A 13,585-nucleotide genomic window follows, 5' to 3' on the forward strand; every position below is an offset into this window, starting at 1 on the left:
AACAGATAATTTGCCTGTAGGAAAATGAATAAATATGAGAAAAAATACAATGATTACTCTCTCTAAAAATCAATATTAAACTAAAAAAGACAAGAAAAATGAACAATTCAACAAAAAACAAGATGAAAAGCTCAGAGCGAAGCTACTTTGTGCAATCATGGAAATTGTTAAATCTCCCTCATATAGTCTAATCACGCTACATTTTGAGTCAGTAACTGTGAGAAAGCTGCTTTACACAATAGATACTAATGCACACTCTTCAAAGCTGGGGTACCCATTAAAAATAAGCATTTGTGTTGCAGTAAAGGAAGAGGCAAGGATGGATGAAGTTGAATATCTCTTTATTGTTGAGTGAAGTTCAATTCACATCTCTGTTGATGAAAGATGATAATCCAATACAGAATTGAGCAAAGACGTTTTCTCTCTCTCTCTCTCTCTCTCTCTCTCGTTGACATCATTATGTTGAATATCCCAAAACACGTAATGCACAGAATATGAGTCCACAGATGAGCTGAAATGGTTTATGCTGTTTTGGTTCATATTGTTCAAACTCTTGCGATATTAGAAGAAAAAACTAGTGGATCATACAAACACACTTAGACTAGTAACCTGGTAAACTATTAACCTTGTTCAATTTTGAAGTATTTCAGAGTAGAGGTGAGGGTTTAAGGGATTCAACCTCCTTTTTCATCTGGGAATATCATATTTCTTTATTGTATTTTTTAGATTAACATAGTAGACAGATAAATTGATTTTGAAAAACAAAATCTTCAGAAACATTTATGTGTAATTTTGTTCTATTTTTATAGATCACATGATGAATGTCTGGAATTTCTGTGCTCAATTAATCTGTTTAGAGTACAAAAGATATATATTAATGTAATACCACTGAGTTATTTAAATTTACTCAGTGTCAGGTTAAAATGCCTATGCACTTCTAGAATATCTGACTTCAAAGGGGAAATGATTTGAAATCCTTCCTAGTGCTTCATTTGTATCAGACTGTCAATTTTCGCTGCAGCAAGTGTACACATTTCAGCGCCAGTATCTCTGTCCAGTCTGATTTCATTAAAACTTGTGTAAACTTTCCCTGCCCACGCTGTATGTATGTATGTATGTATGGATGTATGTTGTGAAAGAAATTGATGATAGCATATACTTCCCAAATTACAAATTTCATTAATGCTAGTGCACATTTTCATACATATTCCATTAATACTAGTGCACACTCTTTCCAGAACCAGGGTGTATCTTTATGCTACAGCTTTTAGTATTAGTACAGTGTACACTTTCCAGTGCTAGGGTGTGTCAATATGTTGCAAATTTCATTAATGCTTAAAGGAGGATTTCGTGATCCTAGCATCCTCTTTTTATGACATTTTTCAGTAGATATCCACGAAAAAAGCTTATTCCAAAAAAATTTCAGTTGATTCCGATTTTGCGTTTGCGAGTCATGTATGATTATGTGTATTACACTGCTCCAACTGCGTTCTAATTTTGTTCTGGTATACCAGAACGAAATTCAAATTTGACAATATTTCTGCTAAACGAATTAATCTGCAAGAAATTTTTGGTACATAAACATTTTGTACCCAGAGGTTTCCAGTGGTATAATAAAAATCTCAAACTTTTTTTGAAAAAAGTGGGGGATGAGGCTGTGGATCACGAAATGCCCTTTTAAGTGTACTCTTTCCAGGGACAGGGTGTATCTTTATGTTACAGCTTTCAATAATACCAGTGTACACTTTCCAGAGCCAGGGTGTGTGTATATGTTATAAATTTCATTAATGCTAAGTGCACTCTTTCCAGAGTCAGGGTTGCATCTTTATGTTACAACTTTTAGTATTAATAGTACACTTTCCAGAGCCAGTGTGTGTCTATATGTTACAAATTTCATTAATTTTCATTAATACTAGTGTATACTTTCTAGAACCAGGATGTGTGTATATATATTATATTACAATTGTCATTAATACTAGTGCTTTCCAGAGCCAGGGTGCATCTATATATTACAAATTCCATTAATATTTTGTGTACACTTTCCAGAGCCAGGGTGCATATAGGCAAATATGTTACAAATTCCATTCCATTATATTACATATTCTATCAATAAACCTATAAAAATTCTTGAACCAGAGTTTGTCTATTGATTACAAAATTATTAATGCCAGGGTAAAAGTTGCTAGAGCCAGTGTGTGTTCATATATTACAAATTCTACCAATGCTTGTGAAAACTATCCAGAGCCAAGTCCCCGAATTATAAAATCTAGATGCAATCATTCACTTTTCAGTGTCATGGTGTGTTCATATAGAACAAATTATATCAATACTCTATCTGGGGTACACTTTTCAGTGTGTGCCAATAAATGTCCATCGATGCTAGTCTTAACTTACAGAACCATGGCGCTCGTGAATTATAAACTCCATCAATGCTGGTGTATAATTTCTTAAATTAGGCCAGATGTCGCAATGTCTGAGCAAAACAGCTTTGAATAATCCCTTGTCTGAAAAATGTTGCATTATGGTATTCAGCAACTCTTCCTATACCTTTGCACAGGAGCCAACCATTGTTGATCGGGTTTTTTGTCCCAAATTTTTTCGGTCACCGTAACAAAAAGCGTCTTGAGTAAAGAAAAAAAAAATCATTTTTTTATACTCAAGACATTCTTTTTTACTGTGACCGAAAAAAAATTGGACCAAAAAACCTGTTTTTTACATTTTCTCCAGAACTGAGCATTTTTGCCGAAATTTTGACCTCACAGATGGATTCATCAAGTCATTTCCATTTTAAATATGTATGCTTTTATATACTTTAGACCAACAATTTAGAAGTTTCATAATTCCAGGGTTAAGACCACCCTTATACGGTGATGAACAATGGTGAAACATGATTGAATCCCAAATTGAAACAATTTTTGACAGGTTGCATAATTCAACAGATTTAGTTTGTAGAGATGAAATTGAACTTATTTTTGTTTGTTTGAAGTTGTAAGCACGTGACATGTAATTTAAGATGAACATTACTGCAGTAATTACTTTCAAGCACTTAAGACATTTCTGTTGACTTTGGATTTGTTGGTCTTTATAAATTTAAGCGAAAGAAATAAACACTATTAGTGATATACTATTATGCTTTCATTTACATTCTCTTCAGTATGTACATGCAGTTATATAATATTTTTACACCATTGTTGTAAAATCAAAGTCCTCTTAGTTGTAGCTTCCGCCTCCAGTTTGATTTACCTGGTGCCTATTAAATTGAGCTTCCTTCCTCCCATATGTAATCAATATTATGCATTTATATTGTGTAATTGGTGTAATGGACTCATTATTGTTTTTGTCACTAATGCACTCTAATATAAACATTTGACCAGTTGTTTTTACACCTCTTGTATTGATTAAGCGCCTTAATTACCAAGTTCTGAATGTCTGTGTAAGTGATGCTAATGGACGCTCTTGTTCCACAATCAAATACATGCAATGTGCTGTAACAATGTTTGATTTGAATATTAGCTAAACATCATTTGTGTTTTCAAAATGTCTTAAGGGGTTTCATATCGACCTTTTTTCAGATTGGCAGTGTGAGAATGTTTGACCATGCCATTAGGAAAATGATTCTTATTCTGAGAACATGTGTAAAACCGATAGAAAATGGTAAAATGGCAGAGATGTAGACTTGAGTCGTGTGACTTGGACTTGAGTCTGACTCGAGTCACTATTTTGAGGACTTGTGACTTGACTTGCAACTTTTGCAAAATGACTTGACTTACTTGTGACTTAGACAAAATGACTTGGACTTGGACTTGGACAAAAATGACTTGTCACCAATGCAAGTCTGAGGTTGGGAAAGGGAAAACATATTCATATTAAATAATTCATATTTTTTTCTACAAATATGAAACACAAAACTTGGCAAAAACAAATTGAGTTGAATTAACTTGTTCTTGAACTACCAATGTGACCATTGTATAGGCCCTACAATTATAATAAGCTTCACTATTAGTATTATAGTGATTAGTCTATCAGACTTTGTTAGTAGGCCTACTGTACTCCGAAACTCAATTTGATTTCCGCCATATTGAATACCCATCAACAAATCACACCATGACCAACAGGTGAATAGACTTGTAGTGACTTGTGACAAATTGTGACTTACTTGTGACTTGACTTGTGATTTGATGACTTGTGACTTGACTTGACTTGCAACTTTTGCAAAATGACTTGATTTACTTGGGACTTGGACAAAAGGACTTGTGACTTGGACTTGACTTGCAAAAAATGACTTGTTGACATCTCTGTAAAATGGGGGACCAAATCAGAGTGTAACAGTAAAATGTGAAACTCACCGGTACTAGAACCATATATAGAAAATGTGCAAAATACCAAGTTTACTCTAATTTACCCCCAAATTCTTACCAGATATAAAAAGTTTGTGAACAAATAACATATATGACATACTGACCCATATCATTTATCACATGTGACAGTTGGGTGTAGATCATGTTACTTTTAAAGACTTTTTAAAAAGGGACTAACCTGAAAAAGGTGTCTATATGAGACCCCTTAATGCACTAAAATGCAAGCCTACTAAAAAGTGAGATAGCAAAGTAGTTTTGAAGGGGGAAGCAACAGAATATAAGTGAACCAAACTTATTCATCACTATGAAAACACTAGAAACTAATTATGCGAAGTAGGTGTGCAGTTATATACCACTATCAAAATAAACTACTGTGTCATTTGCATGAGGTAAGAAAAGTGGATGCAAGGACTGGGCAAATGATATGCTTGATCAGTATCATAATTAACATTAGATGCCACTGCCTTAACAGAATTGATCATGTCTCACCAAATCCTTGACAACTCTTGTAGTGAGCTGTTAATATTTGACCACAAATTGCTTCAGGTAAAACTCACTTCCTTGGAACTAAACACCAAATAGGACCATTTTTATGTAACCACATGTATTGGAACACATTGGCCATCTGTGTCACATACTGCCTCTAGCTATAATGACAGCCTGGTGAAGATATTAGTCGTGTTCACATTTTGAGTTACACCCGACCTAAACTTACGCTAACATTGATCACAATTCCACAAATACCTACTCCTACAGCGTGTCCACTCCTAGCATTACGCCGACCAGAAGTGAACCACTTCCGGTGTTTCTGTGACCTTTTTCAACCACGCGATATGTAATTTCTTATTTCCAACCAACAAAAGGTCAAACTTGCAACGGGTGCTAAGCATAGCAGCGTTCACAATGCAATTTACGCCTGACGTTACACCCAGCTTGTTACTCCTGACTTTTGTCAGGAGTAAATCGTCGAACTTACGCCTGGCGGAACTTACGCTGAGCATTGTTCACACTGCACCTACTCCTGGCAGCGCCTACAGCTACTCCTAGCAACTTGCACTGACCAAGTTCCGCTGCGCGTACATCTGACAATGTGAACACAACTATTGGAAAACATTGACCATCTGTGTCACATACTGCCTCTAGCTATAATGACAGCCTGGTGATCTGGTCACCTCATTGACAGGAGGGAATTCACCTTGTGATCAATTCTATTAAGGCAGTGGCACCTAATGACTTACAGTTAACACTTTAAGAAGCTGAAAAACTTGTGTAATCCTGTTGTGGTGTAATAAGTAGGTAAAGTTCAAGAGTCCTTTTATACGCTTTATCTTTGATGTCACACAAAATGTGCTCAATGAAACATCAAAAGTTACGTATCAAATTACCGGGTAATGTTTTCTTACAAATATCAACCACAAATGCAATATTAAAACTATGTTTAGAAACACTTGGGGATTGCACTTCATTTCCTTATAGCATTCATTGTTATATCTTCCACCACAGTGCAGACATGAGAGTATAGTCCTAGATTTAAGAACAAGTTGAATGATAAGGTATCAAGTGAATATTAAAAGGTGAGAAAATGTAGTATATGGTTCTGATTGGAGATAATATAGACTCAGTCAGTTACTCATCATTGCGTTGACACCTGTCTTAGACAACTAGTGATGTCTACAATGTTCAGTGCAATTTTGTGTCCTCGTTTTCTATGCTGTGTCATTAGTAGTAGCTAACTGATAGTAATGTGAACATGTATATAGAAGATGGTTATAATCCATTTTTGGTTAAGATTGTTAAAACTATTCCATTATTTATATTTATATTTATATTCAACTTATTCATAAATCTAGGACTATACTCTCATGTCTGCACTGTGGTGGAAGATATAACAATGAATGCTATAAGGAAACTATTCCATTATTTATATTTTTGACTTCAATTTGATATTTTATTTCAGAGTTAAGTTAAAGAGTTGTGTTCTAGAATGTATCGTTCTCACAATATTTTTTAAATTACATTATATTCCTTGCATTGTTATTTCCTCAGTATTGTTAGATAAGTTACACAAAATTTAGCATAGATCATATTATTTTTTTAAATATATATTGTTTTGATCTTTACAATGCATAGGTTTTTACAATATCAATTCAGGTGGCATAAAATATATCATGCTTATATTAAATGTTGCAATAAATCAGTTACGGTTTCAACTTATTTTGACAAAAGCAAAGCAAGTGCAACACGTTGCAACCTTGTAAGTTGTATCCAATCATTTTCTCATGTAAATTTGAAGTAAATGTTACTAAGTATGATCAGGACAGCATGCAGAATACACTGGAAACAGCACATATGCAACAAAGAGACTTTCCAAGATTTCAGAGAAGATCAGAGAAAGATATGATTCACTGGACACTGCCTTAGGAGTAAGAGCGAACCTGTCGCAAATCTGATCAATTGGACACCCAAACAAGAAACCCTGGTAGACCATATGCTCAAGCAGGACACTAGACTGGAAGCATCTGACCTGGGAATGGGGATGCAGGACAGGAAGACATAGAAAACTGTTGTGTTTTGGGAAAACCACCCGAAAGCAGTAAGCAGCAGGTTGCTCTTTCTGTAATGGTATGCCTGTATATTGATTACTACACTTCCAGGCTACACTTACATAGTTACAAGTTCCTGTGGTCATATGATAGCAAGTGATACAATATGGACTGAAATTGACAAAATTGATTACACAGTTGGAAATACGACTATAATTGTTATATTTGTGGGTCATTTTTGACAATCAACAATGGTAGGAAACAAGACATTTATAGAACTAGTAATGTGTTTAACCAAACAAAACATAAAATGTGAGAACTGTCATGTGGCAGACAGACTTGAGGTAAATTGCATAAAATTGTTTTGTGTTTAATGGCAAGTGGGTGAAATTGTATCTTTAATATGCCCCTAGTTGGTCTTTAATTTGACTGGTCTCTATCAGTGCTGTCAATTTCACACCGTCTATGCCTGGACTTGACAAAAACATCCCAATTTGTCTCCCTCACACTGTTATAATGGATCTATGCGACTAGCTAGACTGGAGCAATCTCCATGCTTCAATGCAAACCACAATTGGTGCGTGTATTTTAAAAAGTATCAAAGGAATTAGCTGAAATTCTTCATTTTCAACCTTTTATAAAAAGGAATTTTTCATCTGACATACATTTGTTGGACAATTTGATGTAATTTTGCTCACTGGAGTTCAGAATTGAGCAGCAATAATTTGGAGTTGCCATTTTTCATTTACTAAGATAGAACTAAGATGAGAGTTCATATCTGATATGTGGAGATTGCTGTGCTGCATTCCACCTAATTGCCCCTGATATCCTTTTTTTAATAATATAATGGTAGTATTCCCTAGCTAAACCAACATCTGAAAGAAAATAATATTTCAGCAGCAGAACATTTACCTACATCTACACTTAACCTCTCACTCCAAATGTAAAATTAAAAGAATTTGTAAATGAAAACAGTAAAGAACTGTCCCCTGAGTTTTCTGAATCACAGCACTTTATAAATTTCCTTCCGCAGTAAGTAATGTGTAATTCTCTGAGCTGGGATACATGTCGAGCGATGAGACCCAGAAAACCAAAACTCACAACAAATTTCATTGTGAGTTACGGCTTTCTGGTTCTCGACCCTCAAATTATATCTAAGTGCACTTTTACACTGACCACATCTTATAGATCAATAAACTAGGAAGCAACATATGGATTGTATGATTAAATTTGCCATCTTCACTTGGTAATGTCATCATTTGGACTATATGGAAAGCCCAGTAGATTACCACAGTTTAATCAGATACTAGTAGCATTTGACTTACTCTCACTTGCTGCAAGACTTTTTAAATGGGACAGGGAAAGCCCTAGGTATGTCTGCTGATTTGATTACCTGTAATTAAACTGTGTATAAAGTGGTAGAGGTTTTTTGTAAATTGTCTGTAAACTGATTAAATGTTAAGCTAACTTTATCTTGAAAGGGACCTGCATCCAATGGTTTAGTATTTTAATTTGGTTACCCAAGAGACCAAATAAATTAAAGGAATCAATCAGCATAACAACATCATCATTATGGTGGTTTGGGGAAGCTCACCTCTAGGTTTAGGTAAGTCTTAAGTTAGTATGATATGTCGTGGCATGGCTGGAACCAAAATTTTATCTTTCACAGCTCCACTCTACCAACTTTAAAGCAGAGATGTAAGTCTTCCGGAAATTTCTCAAAATTCGGAAATGTGGCAACAAAAAAAAATTCCAAAAATGTAAAAAAAAAAAAAATGTTTTATTAATTTTTTTTTTACATTTCCGGAATTGGATGATGATAATATGTCATATAAAGAGCAAAAAAAAAACCCACCTTTTTTGGAGGGGTGATACCCTGCAGCCTATTCCTGGACAAGCCCCTTGCACCCATGGAATTCGGAAAATTGGCGAGGTGCTCGCCTTAGGCTTGCATGTTTTTCAGGGAGTGGATTGTTACCTCACTTACACCTCTGTTAAAGATATTGCGATCCAGTTGTATTACTGAAGTCAGTACTTATAGTTGCGATTTAAGAGAACAAAGTATGTCACTGGGTCCAAATTGGACAATTTTTAACAGCAATGCTGTAAGGTGAAGTTTGATACCCATGCTATTATTTGGGGTCCATGATTTATTCCCTGCAATGTTCTGTTTTCTATCATAGAGACCTACCATTAAAACAATGGGTTTCCAAATTTTGAGTTGTATTGCTCCAGCGGTTTTGATATAAGAAGCAAAAGTGTGTATAACAATGCCACATAATTTAGGATAGTACACCTTCCGGTGTACCACAAATCACTACATTTTTGTTCACCATTTAAATTAACTTATCTTGGGCATTGAAATTTCAATTGGATAATGAGAAAAATATGAGCTTTCTGCTGATACTAAAATCTCAATTTTGATAAGAAAAATGGGTGATCAGGTTAAGAGAAAATGTAGATGTTTGCCAAGTGTTTTGTCTCTTAACTGCTAACAACAGTAAGAACTTTAACTCAACACATTTGGACAGTGCAAATTTTTGTTAAACTTTTGAATGACAAAAGAAGTGACCTTGAGATATTAAATTGCTCATGATATCAAAGTGTTCTTGTTATATGTTTTCTATATCTCAATTGTGTCCTCTTTCAACAAGCTGAGCCTCATTTACTGGTGTTAGGTCACATAATTGCTGCCACTGCATTGAAACAGGGTGTGATGTTTATAGCAATGATCGCTCATACTACACCTTTTTACTTGCATATTGCATATCTTAGTAAACTAGAAATTTACTACAAAAAACAACAACACCATTATAAGTAGGTTACCAAGAGATTTCTTCACAGTGTATATTCTTCTTACTATTTTACTCATTTTTAAATTTATGTAAATTAGGTCAAAGCAAACATTCCTCACAAAGGACATGGTTTGAAAAACATGTAAAAGTAGGAACATCCGTATTAAATGCATAAAGCATATGAGGCTACTAGATGATGCAAATCAAAAGAGAACTGCTAAGATGACTTTGTGGTTACACATGAGACAAATAGGCCAGTCAACAACTACTCATGACTTCAGAAAAATGCAGCATTAATTTTTTTGGATTAAAAAATATTGTCTTGTTTTGCCAAATGAAACATAGCTAAATCCTAATCCTTTAGTAACTGGCAATAAAAGTCAACTTTTAATATTTTTGCAGTTGAGGGAAAATGGGCCAAAAACATGCAATTTTATGAGCAACATCTCAATTGTGTCCCTCTCAACAAGCTGAGCCTCATTTACTGGTGTTTGGTCACATAATTGCTGCTGCTGCCACTGCATTGAAACAGGGTGTGATGTTTATAGCAAGTGATCGCTCATACTACACCTTTTTTACTTGCATATTTTATACTTGATGTGGTAAACTAGAAATTTTTACAAAAATAACATCATTTTAAGTAGGTTAGCTAGAGATTTCAAATTCTTAGCAGTGTATATTCTGCTTATAGTTATTTTTACCCATTTTCAAATTTATTTAAAGTAGGTCAAAGCAAACATTCCTCACAAAGGATAAGGTTTGAAAAACATGTAAAAGTAGGAACATTGGTATTAAATTCATAAAGCATATGAGGCTACTAGATGATGCAAGTCAAAAGAGAACTGCAGTGAATTCTAAGATGACTTTGTGGTTACGCATGCGACAAATAGGCCAGTCAACAACTACTCATGACTTCAGAAAAATGCAGCATTAACTTTATTGGATTAAAAAATATTATCTTCATTTGTCAAATGAAACATATCTAAATCCTAATCCTTAAGTTAGTTGGATGGTTATTTGAATCTACCAAAGAAAATGACAGTACGTCATGTGAAAAAATAACATAAATGCAGTCAAAGGACAATGTAAGGTGTTCAAAACACTTTTGTCTAGCTTTATGGCTTTACTTTCATTGTGAAAATACACACTTAACGGCATGTTTCAAACCAACATCCTCTGTATTACCATACATATTGTACCATATTACAGGGCTTTGACTTTATAACTTGTGAATTATTTACTGTAGTGTCTGCCATATCTAGTCTAGAAGGACAATTGATTGATCTTGAAACAACAAACTATTGATGCTGTTGGTTATATTTTCTATCCCATACTTCAAACAATTGTTTTTAAGGGAAAACCAAAATGGGTATGATGATTGTACTGCATTTTTTCCAAACAATACTTTTCTGTCTATAACCTTTTAGAATATCATTGGTTAAGAAGGCAATGCAGATGATACTTATGACTTTCAAGTAATTCATTTTTGTTAAAACATTCTCACTCTCAAAAGTATTAGCATTGCAACTGTCAGTGACAACATTTTTGTCAACAAAGTGCAAGTGACTTTCTTCACACTTGATCTAGGTTAAGCATACAGCATTCAAATGGTTAAGGAAGTGCTTGTTGTCATATGTTGAGACATGAGTATTTAAAGGTGATATCACAGCTACCTTCCTACAAACAAGCTGGTTGGAGCAATAGCTAATGTCTATCCATGGGTGAAAATAAATCAATTGATGAACAACAAGTCTGTTGGTAAAGCATTGCAACCACATACAACTGCTGGAGACTTGCAACAGTCACTTGAAAGGTATAATTTCATGGAGTTTATAGGGTTAGGAGTTAAAGGAGATGGATTGAATAGATTATGGTCATGAATTTTAAGCATACTACATGAAGTATTCATGTACTTTCATTAAAAGCTCTTAGAAGAAGTGTTATTTAGAGGGAGGGAAGGAGTACATTTAAAAATGAAAGATTCATGTGATGACTCTCTGTTGCCTAAGGGTAGTACCAAATGTTACTGATAGTGTGCCTGTAATATAATACTTTTTCCCCTAATTCTATGATAATGGGCCATTTGCCAACCCAATTCAAATGGAAAGGGGTTAATATAAAGCAATATGGATATGAACTCCATTCCAAGAAAAATGAGGACAAGATCATGATCTGTGATGGTATCTTCTAATGAGAGGACATTATTCCTAGTAGAACGTGATTATGAAATAGGTCACAATGATTATGAAATAGGACCTGGAGTACAACAACAGCATCCAACGTGCAATCATGTGAAGTGTCTAATCATACAATTATTTCACATGACCAAGTTATATAGTTCAGAAGATCGGCTCTAGTTTGAACTTCAGTATCAAGCAGACAATGTGTACACCAAGGTTCACAGAATTCTTAGCCCAAAACAATGTTAAATGGCTTAAGAGTCGCACGCAGCCATGTACTCCTGTGGAAAAGTGCTGACTTCTTTTGCGAAAAATAAAGAGGACGTCATGGTATAAACCTGTCCTTATCAAGGAACTAAATAAGACTGATGAAATAGATGCATTTGTAGGATTGTAGATTTTAAATCAGGTTAGATTTTTTGATTGACAAATCCAAAAATACTCGCATAATTTAGACTTTTGCCATTTGGACCATGTCCCACTGCCCGCATGATGCTACTTCAAGATTTAAAAACATGCCAGAAGGTTTGCCTTCTTATGTCTTCCAATGAGATGCCTTCTTAAGATCAAGTAAGCAAAATATTGGATGCAATTAAACATTGATCTCTGATCAGAATACCACAACATTGACCAATGTAACGTTCTCCTCGGCAAACGTTACAATATGGCTTTAACAACTGTTTTTGTATTTTCACACTTTTTGTGTTGCATCATCCCTTCAAGTCCTAAGTTGTTGAAGTTCAAAGGCATCCTGTTTCCACCCAAGTTTAGTGGAGTGTCTCTGGTTTTACCAAAGGCAGACCAGGGATGTACTGTTTAAAATGTAGGTCCTCTGTTTTATGATGATTTGAACATGTGCCTTCACAACAATTTAAAAGGCCAACATTTTTGGGTGATTTTGCCCATATTTTGTCTATAGCCTAATGATTTTATGCTAATGATGTTACATAATCAAGTATCTGATATCATTTATACACGTATGATTTGAAAGACGAAGGTTCATAATTTATGTGATCATTAAGAAATTTATTCAAAATCATCCATATATGGGGTCAAAGGTCAACTTACATTACATATTGACCATCCCTCATATCTCCACTGTGAATCATCTCTGTGCCCAAGTACCTATCAGATAGTAATCATGAGTGAATAGAAAGTGTGTATTTTATGCATCAATCCTGTCATTGAATTCTAATATATAGAATGGGCCATTGCCCTTGATTAAATCAGTACTATGAGACAAGTAATATCAAATTAAGCATGAGGTGGGTGAATATATACCTATTGTTTTGCCTTTTGGATGATATGCCTAATCATTCTACTATCAATCAGTTTCAAGCTGCATCTATGGGAATGTCTTTATTGAGTTACAGGTAACTAAGTGGCAAACAATGCATGATTGGTCATTGACCATGGTCATTGGCCAATCAGATGGACCGTATCTTAGTTGGCAAGAAAGTGCAATCTTATTTATTAGCCAAAAAATCAATCACTCTTGTTTATAGTGAAGTATAATTTCAGCTTACTAGTTTGCTAGTTCATCATGTATTCATTTGGCATGCATCGTGCAGTGGTGTGCCGATCTCCATCTCGTTATTAACGGGGGATGTCATTGAGGGATAGCTTGGTGGCAAATTAGCGTATGATTACAAGTTGGTGCTTAAACTAGCAGTTTGGATGACAGCTTTCTCACTAGGGATTTGTGCTGT

At 34.7% G+C, this 13,585-nt stretch overlaps 1 long non-coding RNA gene across 1 annotated transcript in view; it reads right to left on the reverse strand.

Moving 5' to 3' along the window:
- Positions 1 to 13,585, reverse strand: part of LOC140153417 (uncharacterized) — a 70,369-nt gene that overhangs the window by 12,056 nt on the left and 44,728 nt on the right. The gene's annotated exons all lie outside the window — the stretch shown is intronic.

The sequence above is a fragment of the Amphiura filiformis genome, chromosome 5 (assembly GCF_039555335.1).
Source record: "Amphiura filiformis chromosome 5, Afil_fr2py, whole genome shotgun sequence".
NCBI lineage: Eukaryota > Metazoa > Echinodermata > Ophiuroidea > Amphilepidida > Amphiuridae > Amphiura > Amphiura filiformis.